The following is a 19,863-nucleotide window of genomic DNA, read 5'->3' as shown; positions in this document are numbered from 1 at the left end:
AATCGATTGTGGACGAATGATTAATGTAACGGGAAAATTAAAAGAGAGACGAATAATAACGCTAGAGACACGCGATAGAGTTTCAATAGCACGGATCGAGTTTCAAATCTACCTAAATTCATTATAAATTATGAAGAAACCACATCGAGGTCCGGCTGGTCGAACGAGGTTTTTCGGGCTGTCATGTCGTGCCAACCGCGAAGAAGAGAGCAAGAGAAAGAGATCGTTCTCTCTCTCTCTCTCTCTCACTTCGTTTTCCTTCGTTTTACTTTTTTCTTCGACGTACCGAAGACGATCCACGGTTTATCGCGATCAAATTTTCGAGGGGAGCCATCGATCTCCCGGTCGATTCCACGAAACGACAGCACCGGAAGACCTTTCAAACCAGTTTCCTAAACTCGCGGACGTGAGAAAGGTTACGAAGGACGAATCGCCTTTACAGTTTCGCCGTATATACGTAGGAACCGACGAAAAACGTGCAGATTATAATACTCGCTCGCCTTCCGCCGGTCGTATCGTCAGACATCCGCGTCGATGACACAAATCCTCGCGAAGTTCGACAAACTTCTCGAGACGACGACGTCTCGGCAGTGCTCGAGAATCTCGCGCGCTCGCAACGTCGCCCTCGTCTCCTCTCATGAGCGTTTCTCGCTGACACCTTCAACGTGAAGGCAGGGTAGCCTCGATCAAAAAGCCATTCTAGCCCGGGATGATCTATTTTCCGAATCTAAAGGGAAACGCGGGATCCCCCCCGTCGAATCTCTCCCTCTCGGCCGACAGAAATAGTTAGGTGACAAACATCCTCGTCGTCGTCATCGTGTCGTCGTCGCCGCCGCGAGATTCGCCATAGCGTTGTGACACGTCACAACGAGGGGTCCGAGTGAACAGACATAAAAGAGAAAAATCGGAGCGGGTATACCTTCGACACGGGACCCCTATATAGTACAGACATTTTCCAATCCGCGGGAGAGACGCACACATACACATGTATAGATGAAGGGAGGTCCCACAGAAAGAGAAAGAGAGAGAGAGACCATACCGTGCACCAGGTCCCACAGGATAAAGCGCCCATCGCACCGGGATGGGATTATCTCAGGTCAGGTACGGGAAAAAGAGCACGGGATCGAGGCACCGCGAACGCGCAGCGTGCGGCTCGGCAACAATATGACCCACGGCGATGGATTCGATGAGATTGCGTAAAAACCCAGCGAGCTTCATTCAGAGTGTGGGAGTCTGTTCCCCGCGCACGGGGAGATCCTCTTACGGGACGTCGAAATGTATAAGGAGACCCCGACGAAGAGGGAGCTGCGTCGACGTTACCGTTCGACGTCTACGATGAGAATCCCTCGGCGCGACTTTAATCCGATATTCCAGTAATTTCTCGCGAAAGTCGAGGTGGCGATGTCGCCGAAATTCGTCGGAAGGTGCATTGAGGAGAAAGGAATAATCGGTCGAATCGACAAAATCATTCAAACAAATATTGTACCCACTGAATAAATTACGCGTTGGCGCAACGTTGCGTTGATACGCTGTATTGCTGATCACATCGCAATCGCTGAATCGATTGATAACTCATTACTGGCAGCTGCGCACTGAAAACAAGTGACACCGTTCAAATAATATTTATTTGCCCCGAGTAAAATTCGAATACTCGTTGGCAACGCGTCGTTTAAACGTCTCGCTTGGACGTTCCCTTCGTTTGAGCAACATTCCGTCGATTCTATTACTTCCCCCTCTCATTGTGTCGCGCATGAAGACGCGGACCTTCTTGTCAAACTAGAGGTCAGTTCTATCCAAAGATATATCTATTTCATATCCGAATATAGACGGTGCAATTTAGCGCAACTACAAAGAGAACAGATCTCAGTTAAACCGTGGATCACCTTGGTGGTTCACGGTATCCTTCAAAGTACCCTTCTCACGTTTCGAAGGAAGCGCGATCTCGAAGCTCCTCTCCGGGTCTCCGGCGTTGGTCGGACGAGCCGCGACGAGAAAAAGAAAGGGAAAACGAAAATTCAAGTCCTCGTCACGTAACGAATTATCGCCGACTTGTTTGAAGGAGAAAGATCCCCGATCGGGTTCGGTCCCTGGAAGTATCCGTCTCTCGGCCGGCCGTTGACCGTGGTCCGCTCCGACGGGAGAATCCAGAAAGACGATCACCTATGAACTCCGCAGCGACCGTTAGGCTTCCAGCATCGGGCCCGAGCCATTTTTCGAATTCGCCTAATCGCGACTAGACAATGGGTTCCTCTCTTCGCGACGGGCGATGCCTTCCGTGCGAAGGCAGGACGAAACGTCCCGCTACAGGATGCGAGGCCGGAACCGGTATCCTGTCGCAGGACCGTTGGGCCCGGGACACCTCGCGGTCTAGAAGCGAGAAGGATAACGGAGCAGGCGGAGGGAGTCGGGGAGAAAAGTTGAGACCTACTGCGGGAGAGGGTGCATATGTATACCGCACTTGGAGGGACACGTACGTCGCCTTTGTGTCGCGCGAGGCGCGATTGTCCTATTGTTATGCCGGATAGGAGAGACAGGTTTCATTTATGGTCACGTATGGTAATGACACCGGGGAAAAGAAAGAGAGAGAGAGAGAGTGATTGCCGTGGGTCCTCCTCGGGCACCGCGCAAGTGGGTAAACCGGGCAGGCAGCCCTGGCAAGCAGAATGAGGAATCGCGCGTGCGCGCGTGGATACGCGTCTAGATTTGCATATTTTCGGCCCGCATCCTTCGACGCGCGGCCCACGTGGGAATCCGCGGGCTTCCACGGCAACCGGTGGTGGATCGGCGGGTCCTCGGGAGAGTGACGAACTCTCAACGGTTTCTTTTGTCGCGGCCCGGAGAGATGCCGTTCTCGCTGCGGCTGCGGTCTCCTCGCAGTCAGCCCCGCAAGAACGAAGACGCATGTCGGCTCCGGCCGGCTGAGATTCGTCCCTCTGGGTAGCGGTGTTTTTTCTCTGTGATTTTTCCCAGCAATGGAAGCGGCGAAAAGTGAGAAACGTCGCGCGAACTTGGCGATTTTAATGATTCCGTAAATTCTCGAGAGATAAAAACAGCCGGATTTGTCGATTTTCACGTTTTCGTTCCCGAGTAGCGAACGTGTGATTTTTTTTCTAGAGCGGAAACGTGAAAATATCTTCAAACGCTCGGAAATGAGGAAATTCGCACTTTTCACGCCGAGAAACCAGTTCGGTGGCATCAGTCGAAAAATAGGTAATCAAACCGCGATTTGGTTGAAGGAAATAACATTTCTGGTTATAAAATTCTCCGACTGATGCGACCAAACTCAATGGATGAGTGGGACTCTCCGTCTAGGGAAAGTACAGCGTACATCACACCGATCGTACCCTGGCTGAGTGAAGTGCTCGTTCGAATAGCATTTGAGCAGGAAAAGATTGAAAAGGGAAAGAAGATAACAGCGAAATACGAATACCGAGCGTGGAAAACGGCAACGCTCATTCATAATCGCCTCGATTATCGCGTCCTCAGCGTGACGAGGAAGGGAAGGGGGCGGCAGTCGGGGGGACCACTTTTTCCGCCTTTTGACGTTCCGAATCACGGCGCATTAACGATATACACCGGGCCACCGGAATCGCCCTATTCCGTTCATTTCGCCGCACACGTTCGATAGGAAATACCGATTGCGCTCGTCGCATCCTGCTCGGCTTGCGGCGAGTTTTTGCGGGCCGTCTGCGCCGGCAAAGTGTGCGCTTCGCGCACGCACCGCGACGCGGTTGCAAACGAGGAAGCGGATTCCGCCTCGGCCTTCGTAAACCGAGAGGTTGTCGTCGGCCGTACCCAAAACACGCCATAAACGGAACAATGAGGTGTTTTGGTCGACTGCTCGGTCACTCTTTCCACGAGTCGCAAAAACAGTCTGTCCATGTACCACGACGCGAGAGAGCCCTTTTGTGAGGAACGACCTTCGGCAACATCTTCCGTTCTGTGTCCGCAAGTGACGGTAAAAATGTCGTCGTTGTCAGTAGACGGTACTAAACTTGACGGACACAATGGACCACCAGGACGGTGGCCGCCGCCGTCGAGACGTACAATTAGTGACAATGCGGGAAGAGCTCCCCTTTGTCCCCTCCTCGGGACGACTTTTTCACCCGCATGAATCCTAGACGAGAGCGGTCCATCGTTGTAGTGGCCCACGGCGTGTTAACCGTAGTCTGTTTTGCCAACACCGACATTGAAAATCGGCAAGTTTAAGGCAGTGATGTTTTAACCCGTGACTATCGATTCACTTGTTATCTCCTGCCGGAGAAAGGAACGACGTAAGGAAACGGACTCCGAAGGAGGTCTCTGGGAACAGAGGGACGACACGCTCAAAAGCGTCGATAATCTCGACTGGTTCTCGTAAGCTTCTGTGTGTGTAATCGGCTTAATTGGCCACCGGACGACGTTCTTAAATTCTTAGGAATGTAGCCTTTGTACAGTTCGAACTCCTTTTCAATTTGGTATTAAGCATTTTTCTTACCTCTTTTAATATTACACTCATCTCTCTATTACAAACGACTTCAACAGAAGTTATTATGTTTACTATTATATTTATTATTATTATATTAATCTTGTACCCGACTCTATCTCGCTAACTTCTATCTATTGTCTAAACGTACGGAGCCCTTCGGAGAACAGCGCAGAGGCAAGAAGAACTGGCTCTCCTTTCTTCCCGCGGTTCTTATACGTTTTCGCCTGACGTCTTAACTGGCGACTTTGGGCGATTTCAATCTTAACGCTTATCTTATTCACCCTGAGATTCTTATAGGTGGAGTCTTGTACTGCTAACACATTCGCTGCAAGCGTCACACAGATGCGATACACCTATCTTTCACGAGAAATCAGCGAGATACATGTATGCGATCATTTTTCTTTCCGTGTCCGCATGTATAAACGAACTGAGAGCGTTATTCATAGTCGGGTTTTACATTCAGCATCATCTCGAGTTCGTCCTCAGATATTGTGGATTGTTTCATTGACCACGGAGCGTTCAAAGATGAGTCACTTTCGATGTCAACGATATATCTTCTTCATTTGCTGGCTACAATTCCTTTAATATGCAATTATTGTCACAAATATTGAATACTTTATTTTTTATTTTATTACGTTATATTTTTTTAATTTTGTATTTTATTCTCAGTGTGTCAGTTGGATACAATCGTATGAAGAAAACCGGGCGGAGGGGTGCTGCGGGGAGGGTTTTCCGAGCGAACGTGTTAATTACCGCGAGCGGGAGTCGCAGCTGCGATTACTCGCGATTCCGTGCCCTCGCGCCGATTCCGTAACGACGCGTCACGGTCGGCGCGACCGCGAGCGCATTCTCCTTTTTCCGAGGACCACCAGCTCCTCGTCGTCCCGCTCTCCCCGAACATAGTTAATAACACGGTGCTTAAGTGACTCCCCCTCTCGATTTGCTCTCCTCTGCTCGCGTCTTTCCCCCGATTCACCCCGCCTTTTTATTTATTCCCCGGGAGGAACAAGGAAGGACCGCGCGCGCGGCTCGCCTCGGCGAGGCAAGTGGCGAGGAGAAAGAAGAAAAAGACGCGGGGAGGGGCGATCCTTCGTGTGTGGTCCTGCCGGAGTAGTCCTCGGTCAACTCGGGGCCGAGGTGTCGCGTTGTGTGTGGTATGCCACGGTGTCTTACGTCGCGCGGAGTCGCGCAGAGAGGAGACGTCGTCCCATGCGAACCACTGTGAGCCCGAGGAGCTCCGCAGGAAGAAGGACTCTCGATGCACATGCGAGCAACGTGCGGGCAGGCAGGACGACTCGAGCGAACGGGCAAGCGAGACGGTACCGCTGCTCGCAAATCCCCCGGGGAGTTTCCGGCACGGCAGGTCCTCCGTATTGAATCACCTCGTTCTCTCTCTCCTCTCTTTCTCTCTCTCTCTCTCTCTGATTTGGTGGTTAGATTGTTTTCTGCCGTTCGCGTTTGTACATTCGGTTATCTTATTATAACGTCATTCATATTCATTCACGCCACTCATTGTTATCTCTGCACTTGTTCTCGAATTTTTTCCTTTTGTATTTTATTATAGTATTATTCTTAGCCACTTGTATTTTTTTGTAAGTTCGTTGTCGTGTACCTTAGGAGGTCTCGTCTCAGGATTGAATAAACCTCTCTCTCGCGAGATCAAAGATTCTATTGCTTTGCCAGTAAAAACTATACCGTTTGTTTTACGTCAAAACTCAGCGTTAATTCATTGTAGTACAAATTCAGTTACTTTTCTTTGAATTAATTGCATTAACCCGGAAAGTTCTTAAAGGACAAATGCCATACAGCGATACTAAACGCTTTTATCTATCTATCCATCTTCCTCTCTCTCTCTTTCTCTCTCTCTCTCTCTGATCGTTTTTCACACCGTGCCAAAAGTCGTAACTTTCCGACAAAGCATCGTGCCTCGATCTACGTCCGGGATTCGGCGCACCTCTTATGCGCGCGCGAGTCGTAAACGTCGGGACTCGTCGATATCTCCGGTCACAACGGGCTCCTTCACGAAGAACTGCTCGAGGCGTCTTCTCGCGTTTATCGGGACGATCTTACGTCACGTTGATAACGCGAACTTTCGATAGATATCGAGGCACACCGCGAATTCCACGGGCTTTCGACGCGAACGGATCGTTGATTCCGCGGAGTTTCCGTTTCCGCCAGGCGTGGAGTTTTCACGTTCATGATTCTCTCTGGGAAAGATACCCAGAGGATCCATCATCTCGGAGGAGATCCTTTGTTCCTCGACGACGTTCCGTCGTTCATTTCGCTCGTCGTGTCGGAGAAACTTCCGTTAATCGATTTTTAACGAATCAATCGGCCACTCTTTTGAGCCCACTCGTTGTCCGTCGAGCGGCGATGAGCACTCCATTATCCGCGCCGCTTAATTGCGAGAGCGCGCGAGCGCGATGCGGGCGCTGTGTTTGCACATTATTGGAGGAGAGCGATAGCCTCGTACTCGGGAGGTATTACGCCACACCTCGTTGCGATCTCCCTGGAGAGAGAGGAAGAGAGAGAGAGAGAGAGAGAGAGAGAGATTGCCTTTATTTCCTCTTTATCACCGCGCATTATCGGAGTTTGTTTAACCGTAAAGAACAACAAGGTTTCACTCGACTCTTCGCCCGCGCAAACACGCGGCTCCAATTCCGCGGAGTCGCAAACAGGTGTGCGCGACTCGTTCGCGCTCACTCGAGCGACTGATTAGCCCATTGAAGTTTCATCGGTGGTACATTGTGTTCCACATCGTTTCTTGCGTATCGATGTATCGCAGAGCACAGGACGGCGTCGGTGCGCTCCCGAATTATACAATCGAGATAAATGAAGAATTTCCATCGGACGACAGAAGTCATTAATTAGCGTAATTTAACGTGCGGCTCACACACAGATGCAAGGACGCTAATTAAGTGCGGGTCGAGATAGCCGGGTGCGAAAATACTTTTCGTCATACCCCGATGTCTGATCGGATAACCATTCTTAACGAGTCCATTATCATCGGCGCATATTGGTCTTCGTGTTAATTGAGAGGAGAGTAAGACAGATAGAGAGGCGAGAAAGAGAGGGAGGACGGTGCTTGCACAAGTGTGCGCGGCATTATCGCGGCTGCTGTGTGATATAACGATCCGCTTGGAACTTATGCACTCACAAAAGAAAAGCACTCATCGTACCCGCGACTCGTCGAACTCGTTGAAGTTTGAGAGAAGCGACAGCTTTTCGTAAAACAGCCGTAGTCACCGTTGAATAAATCAATCGCAGCGACACGGACGGATGATACAACTATATTCGTACAATGGCCGAAATAGTCGAGAGGAAGAGAAAGAGAGGGAGAGAGAGAGATATATACACGTACACAAATCGGCGGAGATAAGACTCCCGATGGGGAGAGGGGCCGGTTCTATTTTTGATTTCGCGGATCGTGTCATCTCAGCGCGGCCTTAACCTTGGGGGGAACGGGCAGAAAACGTAAAACACGAGCCGGGAAGAAAGGAGCCACGAAAACGTACGACGGCAGCGCGCGCGCGGTTTATTCGGCGATGTGGGAGGTCCAGCACGGTCCTCCCCTGGCCCGAGATGTTCGAATCATTTGTCAATGCGGCCCAGTTTAGCGATTCGTCTCACTGACACCGAAATTCCACGGTGGTGGTGCTGTTGATGTTGCGCCCGGACCTGGGGATCGCCCCTATCCACCAGGATTTCTTTCATTCCGAGGGCCCCTCCATCGGGCCACGGCTCACGTGAGGATGCGGGGCGCGGTTTCCGCATCCTTCTGCCACCGCTTTCTACTCTCTTTCTTGCGGTCTACTACCGTGAAGTGCGAGACCCGTGATTAATTGTTGATTTTCGTAGGCGACTCGCGAGAGAGAAAGAGAGAGAGAGAAAGAGAGAGACAGTAATGCTTTAATTATCACTCTAAGTTCAACCTTCTAAGAACGTTAAAATGTGTACTTTTGGGTATTATAAATTTTATAAAAAAAAAAAACTAAATGCAAGATGAAAAAATTGGAAAGGAAGAGAGAGAGAGAGAGACGTGATTTCCGATTTTCTTCGCGCTATTACAGTCCTCCGCCATTCAGGCTTTTCGTGTATCACACATAAAGGCCCTTCTACATGCATCGCAATGTCAGTCGCAAACAGACTCAGCGTTCGTCACGATTAAATCACTTTCAAGTTTCGCAATCGTCGTGACGAACGTTGCGTCCGCGTGTTATTGATATTGCGATAGATTTAAAAGGATCTTAAAGCGACGCATGATTGTAGGGGACTCTTTTGCCGTCAGCTGCGTTTAATATCGCTCGGGGGATATCCGTGCGCGGCCAAATATATCAGTTTTCGAAGGTATAATTCGTCCTTCTTTGAAAGTGGTATGTGCGGCTCTGAACATAAGGTTGCTCGTGTTTGCAAAAATGTTCCTCCCAACCTCCTCCGACCGTTCCGTGTAGCCGTTCGCTGGGGACATTCCTGCGCGTCGTACAAACAGGGGGCAGGACCGAGGGAGGCAGGGGAGCAGTTAGCAAATATTTTTCTTCCTACGTTACCGCGACGCGCGATCTTTTCAGAAACTGAGAAACGTGCGAAGGTGAGGTTTTCGGCCGACCTCGATGCTTGAACACTTATACGAGCCGCCGGGGCCAGAGAGACGTTTGTGGAAAGCAGAAATCCATGCTCTTCTCCCCCGCTATTCCCTTTCCCTCTATTCCGCGCTATCCTGTTTATTTTTGACCTCGTGAACCCTCCATGGGGCCTTGGCAGCTTTTCGGGCAAGGTAAGGGCGTACGTTCTCCCGTGGATCGCCTGGCGGACCAACGTCTCGCTTCAGAAAAATATTTTCTGCGAAAATGAGGCATTGTGGTCTCTTGGTTTCTGGCTGCATAACTGTTCTACTATTTCAGTCGCATCCGGACGCATTACCTTGTCGTGCCTGACAAAGCATTGTCGCAGTCGATCGTAATCACGTCTCGAGAGGGGAAAAATACGACGTAGTTTCAAAGATTGTAAAATAGTGCATCCTATATAAACTTGTTAGACCTATACTTTCTACCTGAGTTAGGTTACACGCTTTACTTCAAAGTAAAGAAATGTACAAGGCGAAGCAATAACTGTTACTGTTATAAATATCTTTGAAAAATAAAAATATTTTGTTAACGAATGATAATGAAGACAAAAAAATGTACACTTACAGAAGGTGTTTAAAAAATTATGAACATTGGTACATATATATATTCTGGTAGAAATATATGCAGTTTTTCCAGACACCCATCTAGATACTGTCTAGTATTAAGGCATTCTTATTGGTTATAACAATACTACATAGGAAAGGGACAAAAGCTTGATAGAGTTTTATTCAATGATACTTCTAAGACAAAACTGTCCATTTCATGAATAATAGGCTTACTTATTAATCAATTGAATATTTATTTCTCCATTGTTTTGTTTTCGTTCGGCAAATGGGTTCAGAATTTACGTATCTCTTATGCGCAGTAACTGCAAGAAAAGCGTCTTGATTTGAATCCCGAGTAATTTTACCCCTCAGTTACTAGACAGAAGTTAATAAACTGTCCGGTAACTGCTCGAAAAATGCATCAAGTTTCCACCGGGGTGTATCAAATTTCTGTTAAATATATTGTTTTGCTACTTCTATATTCCCAAGATTTCCAAAGTAGTAATAATTATCGTTTCACCCTATATAATCAAGCGTCGAAGGGAAAGGAACGAAGTTTCAGTGCAGCTCGAGCGCGGCTAAGGACAAGGCCTGTTATTTCCGTTTGAGGGCTTTTCGAGAGATGTTAGATTCTTCGGCCGTCTATCCGCCGTTTTTCGAGGCGTTCGCGAGACGGTATCGCGAGAGTGCCAACACACACCGGGGGGCGGTACGTGGGATCGCGGTAAGATCGCGATGCATCGCGGAATTATTCAATCGACATCCCGTGCTGTCGTGCCGGCGCTACCACGGGAAGCCGACGTCGGGTGCATCTCGCGTACGTGCGCGCGCGCGCGCTCGCACCCGAGATCATCCTCACGGGGGAATGCAGGAAGAACAGGAGAGAGAGAGAGAGAGAGCCGGGCCCCCACGGCGGGAGGATTTAATCTTCAATTCCGAAAATCAACGTAATGTATTCCACCCCGAGGGGAGGTGGGGCCCCTCTTACCTCGGCTTAGGAGAGTGGACGAGTAGGTAAGAGGATGGATGGGGGAAGGGAGCTCGCAACCTGTAATTTCAACGCGAGCGGACTAAGTCGTCGGTAATATGGGAGCCCGGAGCTGGTATAACGGCTCATTTCCATAATTCGTTCTTTAAGCATCATTTTTAATAGGCCCCTGGCGCCGAGAAGGAGAGAGAGAAAGCGAACCGTGCTGCGTTCCGCCGCCGCCGCCGGGTCCGATGGCTTCGTCGTCAGACCCCCGTAGTGTTTACACGACATCGGTCGGACTTCCGTTGTCCTTTGCCTTCGTTTACGTCGCGATAACGTCTTCATTCCCACGATCGTGGCTCGCGATCTTCTTCAGAGAGACTCCCGGATAAAATACCACCTGGCGAAATTATCGTTCCCTAATTGACTGAATAATAATAATAATAATAATAATAATGAGAACAAATTCCGCGAAGAAGAAAGAAATCGCTCGTTTCCATATATCCGAGGTTCCTCCCTTCCTTCCCTCGGCCCCCGTCAAAATCGTGAAACAGACCGAAAGTATGGCTCCCGGACGAACGGAGTGTAATTTTCCTCGGCCTTTCTCAAGCGGAGTCGTATTCTTTCCCTCTTCCTTCCTTTTTCACGTTCCGCCGCTTTATGATCCGCGCGCACCCCGCGTTGGAGAGCACAGATGGCACATCCGTTCTCGCATAATGAGCACCAGCCGGGATTCAATTCGGGCCGCAATTACCTTACATCGGCGAATGCGTCGCGCGACATTCGCGCGGATTGCACCCAGCAACCCCGAATTTTCGGCCGGTGCGGGTTTTCGCAACGTAAAACAAGAATAGAGTGAAACGGGAGGAGAAAGAAATCAGAGGAAGAAAGAAAACGGAAGTGCGATGTAACTCGCGAGACGATGCACGGCGAGCAAGTGGCGGACCGTCTGCCGCCGCCGGCCTTATAAACCGGTCACGTGACCGGGCCGCATCGACGAAGCAACGCGTGGTAGCACCACGAGGATCGCGTCGGAAGGTTACCAGCTTCCACGGGAGGAAACCGCGACGCGGAGAGCAGGAGGAGAGACAGACGGACGGACGTGCGTGTGTGTAGGTAGAAGGAGAACAAGTAGGAAGAAGAGAAACGGTGAGAGAGAGAGAGAGAGAGAGAGATGAAAGTTCACTTCTTCGTCGGTAGCAAGGTTCGAGTCGGCGCGGAGGTAGAGGACCCCCGCCGTGCTCTCCCGCTGCGACCGGTAGCCATCCTCCTGTCCCGTACGTAATACGCATTACGTGTGTGTGTGTGTGCGTGTGTGCGTATGTGTCCGTGTGTGCACGCTCCTCCACGTACGCGGAGGACCGGAGGCGCACGCCATTGCGATATTAATATTCCGTCTTTAAACGCGGTAAATCAACGGGGGAATACGTCGTTCATCCCCGACCGCGCCAGCCTCAGCCGTGGTTTCGGGTTACCCCCGCGCGCACGGGATCGCCCGGAAGGGCACTTCGTCGGTCTCTGAGGTCTCATTCGGGTCGCTCGTACGTGTCCTGGCGCTTTTACCGAAGCGTCATGTTTTACCGAACGGGAAAAAAAAGCCGGGGCTCTCCTCCTGACGAATGTCGATCGTTTTCGCACGCTGGACGAAGAGGAAGTGCACGCACCCCGCGAGGATCGCCGAACGTTGAAGGAGCTTACGGAATCGCTCTGGCGGAGTTTCTCTCACGACACTCGAGATCTACGCGACTATCGGCCGAGTCGCCGCCAGTGGGACTTCGAAAGAGTGGAAGATAAAAAGAAGGAGAGGTTTCTCTCTCTCTCTCTCTCTCTCTTTGTTTTTTTTCTCTACCTCTTTCTCTCTTTCTCGCCGCGGTCCCCCCAACAGCGCGGCCGAATAAAAAGCACGACGAGAAGCACCGAGCGCGATGCGGCGCACGGACTGCGGGAATTTCAACCCCCGCTGCGAGTGCCACGGTGGAGCCCGCAGGACGGCTGCGCAACGGGCAGATCGCACACCCTCCTCTCGGCCTTCGACGTATTTTTGTGTTGCGCGAGCCACACGCAAAGCGCCACGCGATCCGTATATTCGGTTTCCCACCTCGCGACGCGCTCGAAAGTGGTCTCTCGCTGAGCGCGCGGGCCGATCCAATTTCCTTCCCGGCTTTCCTCCGCCACCCTGCGCACACTGCGAGGGCTTCCCGTAGGGCTTTCTTCCCGTCGTGCTAGGAAAGCTCGGGGGTTAATGAGAGCGTGGGGACTCGGGGGAATTATAGTCGCGCTCGCGCCGGATCGTCCTGTCATCTTGAGCTCGCCGGAGAAGCGATTTCTCCCTTCCCCCCTCCTCCAAGTAATAACACGATAATGTCGGTGTTTTAATTTTCCACTCAACAATGTAAGTGCAGCGTAACACATGGTACGTGTAACAGCTGCATCGTTGAATAGGAAATTATAATATTATAGTTAGACATGAAATATATTGAATGTAATGTTTAACCTTGATAATAACACGTTAGGCCTACATTCTGGGTTGATATAAATGTAATGTTACTTGGATACTTACTGTACCCTTTTTTCGACTCCTACCTTTCTCTCTCTCTCTCTCTTTCTTTTTCGTTGTTTTCGATTAAATTCATCCGGGGGAGAAGCTTGAGCGCTCTCTCAACAAGTTCGTTACTAAATAACGTCGCACTTGTATCGGCAAATTTTATTACCGCCAGCAGGCCGCCGGCATCCGAACGTAACTTTAATTAAGAGGACATTCGGAATGTCGAAAGCAAGTTATTAGCTGCGGCGGCGTTAAATCCGAAGCTGCCGCGATGGAGAGAGAGAAAGAAAGAAAGAGAGAGAAAGAGAATGGCTCCTTATATCCGCGAAAGGCGGTACAATTTTTCACAAACATCGTAAACAGGCCGCAGAACGCGTAATGGCTACCGAAATGGTCGGGCTCCGTCGGCGGAGGAAGAGCCCACGGTGAATCCCGAGCCCCGGTGATTCCCCCCAGAGAAAGCACAGGGAATCAAATCTAAATGAAAGATCTGACGGCGAGGGGAGGTCGAAGGGAAGCGCGACGGAGGGAAATAAAACCTCTTTCGGCGTTCCACGGTCACATCATAAGCAGCGAAGGCAGAAGGTAGCGGGAGGGCAATAGGGACGAGAGGGTGGCGGAGAAAGAGGAGGAGAAGGGGAGCGGAAGGGCGGGGGAGTAGGGCTATCTCTCCCGGATCTCAATCTAAAAACTCCGAACATATTTTCTCGAGTTTAGAGTCGGGCCCCGGTTCTCTTCCATTGGCCGCCGTGTGGAATCTCCGTCCGTCGGGCCTGATCTTCCTTCTTTCTCTACCTTCTTCCGCCCCTCTCTCTCTCTCTCTCTCTGTGTGTGATCCTTCTCTCGATCTCTTCTACCTGTTCGCCGCGTTCCCCCGAGATCAAAGCACGCCGACACCAGCAGCTCGGTCCGTGGGGTGTCATCGGAGATGAAGGGTGGGAACCGGCGGCTGCAGGGAGGGTCAAGAGGGGAGGGCAGATAGGGCAGAAAGGTGGCCATACAATATTCATTAATGCGCCGTGGTAAGGTCGCTGGGGGTACTTCTCGGAGGATGAATCAGGAATCGAGCATCGACCGACGTCCCGGTATAAATCATAGCGCGGCTGTGAAATCGATCGGGGGGCCCCCGTTGGCCGTCCGGAACCTCTAACGACTTCACGTGAAAGAGGCGGCGGTGCTTCGGGAAATGAGACCGATTCTCGGACGAAGGGAACTGGTGTGCGCGAGAGCGAGCGGTCTGTTACGAATAACCTTGCTTAGAATCGTCATCTTGTGACACGACCTTGATCGAAAGTTCACTTCTCGTGTGTGCATAAGGGAAATGTCTGCGTTATCTCCTCAGGTTTTCGGAGTAGAACGCTAAATAAAGTCGCGAGCAAGACACGTCGTTTAACTTATAATGCGTATTCAAAACGTACGACATAAGACGAAATGTTTCGAAAGACATCCTAGAGACGTTTCAGAATATTCGAATATCTCTGGGACATCTTTAGGATGTTTTTTGATCATTTGTGCTGTATGGAAACAGGAATCGTTCGGACACAGAAATTTATCTCCCGTAAGTATAAGGGAAATATCTTTCATTTAAACACTGATTAGAAATTTATTTCCTGTGTGTATAAGGAAAATATCTTCGTTGTCTTCTCGAATTTCCCGAATGAGACGCTGAACGACACATGGTGAGACTTATAAAAAATATATCCGAGGCGAACTATACGATGCGAGTCGTTTAGAACGACGATACGGCGAAGATCATCCTCGAAGTTAAGATTGCAGGACAATAGCGTTCGTGTTCCCCAGTCAATCCTCCATTTTTTCGACGGCTATCGACCGTCTGGCATCTAACCCGAGCCTCTTTGGGACCGGAGAAGATTATACGACTTCATTCAGCATCCTTTGTCTTGTCGTGCGAATCATCAGGATATTTGTACTAATTTTTCGAAATCATTTCTCTCTTCCCGGGAGAAAAAGAGGAAGAAAGAGAGTGAAGTAAAAGATGATGCGTTAATTGTACTTTTTATTCGCAAGTTGTGTACATATATATATTTCATGTCACGTTCACCTTGCAAAGATGCGTGATATTGAGTCGCGATAAAAAAATATTTTTGCAACATATGACGGGTAATAATAACAACGGTAAACGCGATATTGGCTCGCGACATGAAAGAAGCGGTCGTTAAATTTGTGTTTATTCAGTTATCGGCGGCAATTAATGCAAGAAGACCCCCTCAACGGTGCTATCGGGAAGTCAGCGCGATAACGCAGGGAATGTTCGTTTCCTCTCACGTACACGTTCGTGTTTTCGCACGATTGCTCCTTCGGCTGCTTTCCCGAGTTGAAATTTCAGCTCTATACTAAGTCTATTTAGCACTATGTTCAAAGGTCTTCTATTGTACTCCCTTTGACGCTACAAATAGGAAGCTATTTCCGTTTTCTCAACTTGAAGACTCAACACAGAACAAAGTAGATTTAATTTAGGACCAAAATTTCGACTCGGGTTCTTAAAAAAAAAAAAGGAGGATAAAATAGTAGACTCTGAAAAACTATTAATGAGATGGTCCCTCGTGACGAGATTAAGAGCGGAACTTCGTCGAACATAAAGAATGTACGAAAAAAACTGGCGTTATATTTATCCCCTTTTTTACAAAAATTAATTTAACGATAGGTAGGAGCAGTTGAATATCTTGGATTCTTCCGCGACCGGTTGCCGAGACGCGAGCGCTCGCCCGCTCGGCATTGAGAACCGCTTGCTCGTTGATAGCAACAGGTGGATCTTGATTTCGATATGCTTGAACTTGTTTACCACTTCAACAAACCGCCAGACGCACGGATTGCGAGTCGCGACGAGATTAGATTGCCGTTCAATTAGCACCCCAGCGATGAGGCATCGCCACCAGCTCAGCCGTATCTGGTTCGCGATATCACCGGATGTATCGCTGCATGAGCAAGAGACGGCCGCTTTTTGAGAGACGTTTTTTTCTACTTTTCCTGTGAAAAAGCCAAGTAGAAGAGAGACGAACGCGGGTCATTAACAGTGCCCGGTGCGTTATCGTGTCGTAAATCAATCGGCCGGTCGAACAAAGCGACGACCGGCGCACCATGCCGAGCGGCCAAAAGGGAAATTTCTCACGGGTCACCAGGTCCGTCTTCCCTTTGTGATCGAAGAAAGTCGACGGGTTTTCCGGGTTTTGTTCCGCGTAGCGGAGCGGCGATGCGCGCCGGGGCTACCCCGCGAGGCGATTCTTCCTACTTCGGGATCGGAAAACAGGACCCGGCCTCGTTTGACTTTTCATCCGTGGAGAATGGACCATTATTTAACACGCACGTGGCGCGCGTTTTTGCGACATCTGTCCACGAGAAACGTGTTTTCCACGGGTGCGCGCGACGCGGCCCCCGTAAATCGCTCCCGACGTTACGATTTACAACGCCGGCGGCGCAATTAAACACCGCGCGCGATTGATAGCGCCGTTAATTATTCGCGCTACGTGCTAGCGCGAAACGTGAAAGCGGCCGCTATTAAATGTTCGTTCTTTGAAATATCGTGCACGGAAGGAAAGATTGCGTTGATTTAATGTAACGCAAAGCCGAGGGAAAATTTTAGTCCTACGTTAAATCTACTTACTTCTGCATTAAATCTCCAAGAGGGAGGAAACGGAAATAACATCCTATTTATAGCATCGGAAGAGCGCTGATTCGGTTTTCCTCAGCGAAAACGCATTTTCGCTCCGTTCGTTCCCGAGTTGAGATTTGAAAAACCTACCTTCGATCCGAATTTTCTAACATCTGTAGGCTCTAGAGGATCAATGTAGGTTTAATTTATATGGGAAACTGAGTCCTTACTTAGCGCCTCTAAATGGCAAAAAACGCACGGAATGCCACTTGTAGGTTATAAAGAGGAGCTCAGCGAAGCCTCGTAAAACGAGTCTCCGGGTCCCCTGAACCTGTTGCTCTAATATATTGGTTATTCATGGTGATAACTTTATAGCAATACTTTCTTACATATACGTTATGTACAAAATAATACGGAACTATTTAACAGTATAATTACAAAATGATAATATTGAACAATTTAACAGTATCGTTGCAACTTGTGTTTATATTAATAATAAAATATACGTAGATATTCCTGTGAATCGGCAAAAACTCGAGTAATAATATTAAATGAACGATTGAAAATTCTTCCTGCAATTATTAAAATGTAATAATAACTGTGTCTTTAATAATCATATAATAAAATATTTCATTAAAATTAATACGCGTCCTTTTTATAACTATTTCGTATTTTGCAACGTGGGACTTCGGTTCAGGTTGTCACGTTAATTCAACGGACCTGTTTTCTCCGTGCACGACGTTGACGCGTGTCGCGGAGGAGCGGAATAAACCCTGTGCACGCGTGTTTGCGAGTTATTCTCGTGACTAACGCGGTGTCCTCCCCCATTTCCCTTATCCTTAAAGCTATCAACATCCACGATCGAGGGAAACGTCGGCCCCCAATTAACGAGTTCATTCCGCGTATTGAGATAATGATTGTGGAACCGGTCAATGTTTACGAGGGCCCGCGGAACGGCCAATCGCGGCTTACGAAATTGCTCGGTACGCGAGCGCTCGTCGAGCGTTGTCGCGACAATTGAACCGTGACAAGTCAAATTATATAACGCTGAATTTTTCCTTCGTCGCTGTTGCCACTTCGCGAGGTTGTACCGCGCGCTATGAAACGACGCCGTGGGACAACCGTCGCCGCTGTTCGGCGATAATGTATACGTCGATTTCCCTGGCTTTCTCCTTCTTCCTATTTTTTTCGGTTGATATTGCAATTTTTTACCCGCCCTGGAGTTCGTTAGCGACGTAAAGAATCCGGAAAGTGCATCCCCGTCGGAGATGTCTCGCGGATTGCACGTATCCCCCCGTTCGTCACGTTGCAACGACCCCGCCGATCTCCGAGGTCACGTTGCGCTCTCGGACGACGTCGTGCACTCGTTCAATTGTGACGAGCGCGCCTGCGGCCAGACATTGTTATTCTTCATCCGCCGCCACTATCTTCGCGATCTGCGTCGGTGCTCTAATCGCTCTCTCTCTCTCTCTCTCTCTCTCTCCCTCGCTCTCACATTCAGCACCGGCGTGAACGCGAATGTCTCTCCTCCTCCTGTCCCTTGTTATCAATTGCGTCATCGGGCGGCGGAAACGTGTTCTCCGACGACGACGACGACCTTCAGCGGGTCGGTCGCGCCTTTCGAAAGCACGACGACGTGCGAGCGAGCACTTCCTAATGACCGGGGCCCCCCCGGACCGCAGGAGCCGGCCGAGATCCTCACTCAGGGACGCTGTCGTCATTTTCGCGAGCGCGTGATTTCGCCCACCGGGAAGAAATGACACGGCTGGTGTCGTCTGTTGACTCAGCTCGCTCATTCACGCCGATGCGTTAATACGCTGCAGATAACAACCGCGCCGTCGTCGCCGGTTCTCGACAGATAGAGATACGCGTGTGAGCGCGAGGACTTTGGTCCCCGGGAGAGAGAACGCGCACTGAGCCGCGGTAAGGTCGCGATCAACAGCGGGCCACGTGAGAGGAGAAGCAGAGGGGGACGCGACGGGGACGTCTCTCTCGGAGCCCACCGAATTCCCAATCGCTCCGCGGGAGGTAGAACGCAACGAGAGAAAAAGAGAGAGAGAGAGAGAACGCGACCCTGTATCGCTCGTAACATATCTATCTGTCCTGGTCTCTCTCGCGGGTCAGCGCGGGTCGATCTTCATCTGGTCAACAGAATCGTCTACAGGACGATTCAGGAGAGCTTTTGCGAGTAGTCGAGCGAATAAACGAGCGAACTTGCTTCTCGGGGATACGCTCTCTCGTTCCGGAGCCGCCACAAGGTCGGTCCCTACGCGGAAGAAGTGTAATTTGTTCGCTCACGTCCCCCTGGTCCCACCTTCTTGGAATTTGCCGCGGGTTATTAGCTCCCCCCGGCGCGCTCGCCGAGTTCGAAGATTAAGTAGGTCGAGAGTATACTATTAGCGTGAAATCGAAGTTATTTTTATAATGCCGAACGATAAAGCCGCACGATAAAGCTCGCGATTACGGCTACGTTCGGCTAAAATAATCGAGAGGGAGAGAGAGAGAGGGGGGGAAGGAGTGTGAAGGAGGGGCGCTTATGAGATTAGGTGATACGTCGCGATACCAAAACGCATACGCAGAGCGGACCATCTGTTTTATAACGGCGTTCAATTAGCCCCGTCTTCGGATCGGCTTGACACCAGCTCCTCTCAGGCCAAAACGTCCGCAAGGGGCCATCGATGTGTACACGATGTACGAGCTGCGTTATCACTCCTCCGTGTGTTGGTGATGCACATGGTGGGGCAGCACGGGCGATAGCGCGGCTATATATAAGCAGCCGCCATTCGTCACCGCCACCAGTTCGATCTTCTTCGTGTTCTCCGTCTCGTAAACGTCCCTGCCTCGGTCAAGTTGCCGTCGTCGTCCTCTCGTTATCTCGAGTACCCGCGCGACGATAGTCGAAAACGGTGCTGTAATTGCTGATAAACGGCTGCCAGACGGTCGTTTCGACCGCTACCCAGAAGTAGAAGAGAAGAAGGAGGAGAAGACGACAGAGTCAAGTTGACGCTTTGCGACTCGAGCTCTCCGGCGAAGTTCACCGTCGAGCTTCGCGCTCCGTCCTCGACCCGCGACTCTTCGCCTTCCTCTTCCCCCCCCCCCC

The sequence above is a fragment of the Dinoponera quadriceps genome, unplaced genomic scaffold, assembly GCF_001313825.1.
Source record: "Dinoponera quadriceps isolate SergipeBrazil2010 unplaced genomic scaffold, ASM131382v1 scaffold5784, whole genome shotgun sequence".
Classification (NCBI taxonomy): domain Eukaryota; kingdom Metazoa; phylum Arthropoda; class Insecta; order Hymenoptera; family Formicidae; genus Dinoponera; species Dinoponera quadriceps.
Note: the sequence above shows the minus strand (reverse complement) of the source record.